The 4860-nt window shown below is 42.5% G+C and overlaps 1 pseudogene; it reads right to left on the reverse strand.

The window, feature by feature from the left end:
* Positions 1–554: 554 nt before the first annotated feature.
* On the reverse strand, positions 555–4300 carry LOC124673559 (annotated as a pseudogene).
* Between the last annotated feature and the right edge of the window lie 560 nt (positions 4301–4860).

Raw genomic sequence — 4860 nt, forward strand, 5'->3', positions numbered from 1 at the left:
ATATTACAAAGACCAAAACTGAAATATTACAGTGAAACTCCTCGCTTCTTTTACACTATACAAATAGGTCAACCTGTTTCTCAATCATTCTTAACATTTGTTGACATTATGTAGCGATGCTTGCTGTTTAACATGAATACTGGAAAGTGAACCAATTAAATAAATACATATTGAAAGAGAAAATATACAGCTACGTGTATCTTACAAGTCAATTCAGTATGGTGACACAACCTTATTGTTAATAACAAGAAAGGATCCACCAATCTAAACATTTATAATTATTTGTATACTTATAAAAACACCATGCGAAATTCATATTCTCACCTCACAGTTTGTTGTAGTACTCGAATACTACCGTGCATGATGATGAGATTAACTGACAGGATCACAATCCGCATCCAGTTATTAGCCAAACTCTAGGATACCTGTAGCTAAAAGAGAGCGGTAAATAAGCATGAATGGAAGGACACAAACAAGGCATAACCTTCAATAATGCATTTGATAATATCGCGTGTGCGTGCAATATTTAACAGAAAATGTTCATGAGAAAAAAATTAAAAAAAAATTGTGTCTACAATTATGAAGCCCTTTAGCGCCCAATTTGGATAGCTCAACATCTTCAGGAATGTAGGAGCAGTCCTTTGAGTGGATAACAAGGTCAAAACCACTGGTATCAGAACACTGCGAAAAAATATCAAAATCAGTCTCTCTACATGCAACCAGTCATCAGAAAAGGCTGCACAATATGATTAGTCAGCATACATGGTGCATACCAGAAGCACTGAGCCAGGACTGAAACAGATGGCAAACGTGTATCCTATCCTGGTCACACAATATACAAGTGGGAGTAGTATGGTGCAATTTTCACCAATTTACGATCTCAGATTTTTTTTTAAGAAGTCAAACATGGAGAGGTAAATGATCGGCTTCAAGACTTTGGTAAAATGACCTGGCAAGAAAGTAGGCCAGTACGCTCATGCTAGATCTCTCTCTGAAGTATTGAAGCCGTTCGAGTGAAAAATAACCTCAAAGCTGAATTCTTGCACATAACAGGTGCACCAAGAATAGATAGTCAGTCAGTGAACTCCCCCATTAAAAATGGCAGCAACACGGAGGTATCTAAATAATTGAACTTACAAACGGCAATGGTATAGCCAGGTATCCCAAATGTTCGGTCGCTGAGTTTCACAATTGTACCCAAGCAGATCCCATATAGACCTAGTATCAGGAAATCAACCCCAAGCAGTCTACCATCATGCAACCGCTGTTTCGTGTAATGAAATATATGAAGTAGTAAATGATTATAAATTCATTCAAAAATTTCGAAAGAAACACTGCGAATACTGATGTACCTTCCGAGATAGAACTTATGTTATTTTAAAATCGCAGGCGTTCTTCTGGACAAATCATTAGGTTTCGACAAACAGTTCTCAAGATGGTTGGTTTCTTCTAAAAAAATTATTCCTTGCGTCAGGGAGCTAATGAGGGGTTCATCCAGACAACAAATGATCTAGACCGATGTGCGGGCTTTCTTCACCCATTACCTTGAGATTATCTTTCATGTTGCTTTGGCACTCTGTATCCCTTACACAACATCTAGTGAACTGGTAAATGTTTTGCATTAATGCCCGACTCATGCTTCATAATGCCATCAAGAATGTCAATGTAATGGTTTGGCGGGTTTACACGGCCAGGTATATGGATATGACCAAGAGGCATATAGCACCCTGCATCAAGTAGAAATCTTAGAACATCAACCTGGAAAAATAAAATTACAAGCAAATTTGCTCTTGGTGACAGGATTAGGCAATTGGTTTACCATGCAATCCTTCGTGACAAAAAACCCTCCACGTAACCCTATATTGAGGCATAAGATACTAAACTATAATTTCACCAGTCCACTTCCCTTCATTGCAAGCTAGTGAACTCCAGCCGCTCGCCATTGAAAGCTGTCGCAAAACCATGCCTTATTTCATCACCGAGACACCCACTTATTTGCCCCCTGAGACCTAAGCACAACCAAACATGCATTGCATAGCATACAAAAATCCACAGTCAACCATAAACCAACAAAGCCTTGTATCCAAGGGAATCATGGAACGGTAAACTGAGGCATGAAACTGAACTCACTGTCATATACTCCAAAACCGTGCCGAAATATTTGGGAAGTTCAGAACAAAAATAACATCAGACAATGATCAAGAGATAAACCAGTAGGAGCAATGACACTTGGAAGGAAAATTTTCGCTTAGAGAGAGACAATGACAAGCGGCCCATGGCCAATGGATCTACGAGGAGACGAGAATATTTTCTGGGCATTGCCAAAACCAGTCATACTGCAGCAACCAACCCGTTAGTGGGGTCTGGTAGCCCATGGTAACCAGACTGCCCGCCGTGGCAGAGCTGGCTTTTGTAGTGGCACAGACCCAAGGTCAGCACCTGCTCAAATTCATCAAATATTTAATTACATGTGTACTTATGCTTTATGTGTTTATTTGTTTGCATGACAAAGCTACAAAAGAGATTATCATAGTATCAATTATGCTGCAAAGAATTGTAGAAGCAATATCGATTAAACATCAATTTAAACAAATTTATGAAGCAACATAATTATGGTAGATAACCTATGTCTTCTCTAAACCTTTGGAGTGGCATTTTTTCAAGCACTTTGTACCTCTGTACACAGAAGCAAGGTAGTGACCATTTATACACATCCCTGGTATTTATTTGTTAGATTTCATCACAACTGTATTTAGTAATTCAGAAATTTTCCACTAAATTGATCTTATGCTTACAAATGTGTGTTGCCTAGCGCCTTTATTGCTCCATTGCAATGCACATGGACAAAAGGTAAGAGAACTGATGAAATAAATGACAAATTCGGACACAAGAGTGAGCTACATGCCATGTCAAATAAAGAACACGGTTCTTGATGGAAGGATGGATAACTGACCTCATGAGGTGATGAAGAGTCTGCTCGACTGCGTGCCATCCATCCTTTCTTCAACACGATGCTGCTGCCACCCAATACTTTGGTACTACTGTGATACTGCTCATATACTTGTCCCCGGTCCTCTCTAACTGACACACCTGTATCATGCAACCAAAAATCAGAGAAAAGAGAACAAAGAAAGACGGGGAGGGGGAGGGGATAGGAGTCGCGATTCAGCTACCGCCGGCCGGAGATCTAGGACTATGGGAGCCTTGCGCATTCAAACCGGTTCGTCGTTGGTCCAGCGCAGCTTCACTGATGGACATGGGTTACCTTAAGGCGTGACAACTCCGTTTCTCTCCAGCTGGCGTCAGCATCGCTCTAGGTCTGGCCACTAACAAGTCCCGGTGTAGCCTTGCAGCCACGGTCGTGCACAGATCGAGATGGAGATGGGGAGAGGAGGGGAAGGGAGAGACGAGATTTCAGGCTAGGCTCGGAAGGCGAGGAAGAGTTGCCATCGAGGGATGGAGATGGATAGGAGCATGGTGTTTTTGGAAAGTAAGAGGAGATTTGATGGCACGCATGGTATTTCTGGAAAAGTAGGCGTTGTTAGTGCCATATAATGAGATTTTGGGAATGCTTAATGAACGCACGAGATTGTAGCAAGCTTTCAGGGATTTTTCGGCAAGTATTTGAATGCCCGTGCGGGACATGAGGGGCGACGTTCCTGTAATATCTGATCGGACGGTGCAGGTGGCTTATATGTTTGAGGGAAGAGTTCAGAGTGATTTTAACGGCCATGATAGCTCAGATGTTTGATGTCAAAGTGACAACCATCCCCAACTGCACTTTGACATCAAACATTCAGAAAATCTTTCTTTACTATTAATATTGGAGTTGGGGATGGTGTGCACTTTGACATCAAACATTCAGAAAATCTCAACCGTCGATCTACTAAAAAACGCCCATCAAACATTGTTCCCGTACGCTCGAAAAAAATAGAAACATATTTATTGCATATCAATCGAGTTACCACACGATAAGGAAACATATAAGTCCAACATCAAAAAAGGAAAGAATCACACCCAATTTGCTTTCACATATCTTTCTATACTATTATGTACGAGTCTTTATTACTATTATAAATTGGAGTTGGTCGTTTGACGCTCAACGCAATTCATGGTCGTCATTGAAAGCATCCTCTGTCCGCATCAAATGCCAGCATTTTTTTTTTTTTGCGAATTATGTCACAGAGGTTCCACCACACAAAAATGGTAAGTTCTATGAAAAATCACCGCACAACGGATTTCATGCACAATTAATTGTCCTCTTAATAAAAAAATCTTTACCTGCTTTTACTGTACACATGGTCGCTCCATCCTTCTTTTTTGATTAGTGCTACAATAGAGGACCTTCCCTGGTAGAGTCCAGGACGAAACACCAGCCCCGTCGTCATTCTCCTAAAATCCTGCACAGAGAGAAAAAGGAGGTGAGCGACGGTGCTAGGGTTGCCATCGCCGTCCCTTCTCGTCGTCCTACGGTGATGCCCGTTCTCACCAACATGCTGCCATCCCTGTGCCTCTCCTCCTCCGGCGACATACACCTGACTGAGATAACGACCGCCAAGCAAGACCCCTCCCATCCCCGACGCCTCTCGCCAATGGCGCCCAGGGTCGAGGATCATAGCCGGATCCACCATCCACGCCGCCTTCCTCCACCCCGCAAGCCCCTGCGCCGCCGGTACGGGCATAGGGCTGTCCTCACCGGCGCCATCGATGGCATCAACCTGGCCATCGCCACCAATACTTGAGGTGCTGATTTCCATGCCCCTAGGACTACGGCCACTGCGCCTTTACTCCCGTCGGTCGCTGCATGGACGAAGTGAACCCAAGTACTTTTCCATCTATAAAGGGAAGAGCATAATATCA

This window comes from Lolium rigidum, chromosome 7 (assembly GCF_022539505.1).
Source record: "Lolium rigidum isolate FL_2022 chromosome 7, APGP_CSIRO_Lrig_0.1, whole genome shotgun sequence".
Lineage (NCBI taxonomy): Eukaryota > Viridiplantae > Streptophyta > Magnoliopsida > Poales > Poaceae > Lolium > Lolium rigidum.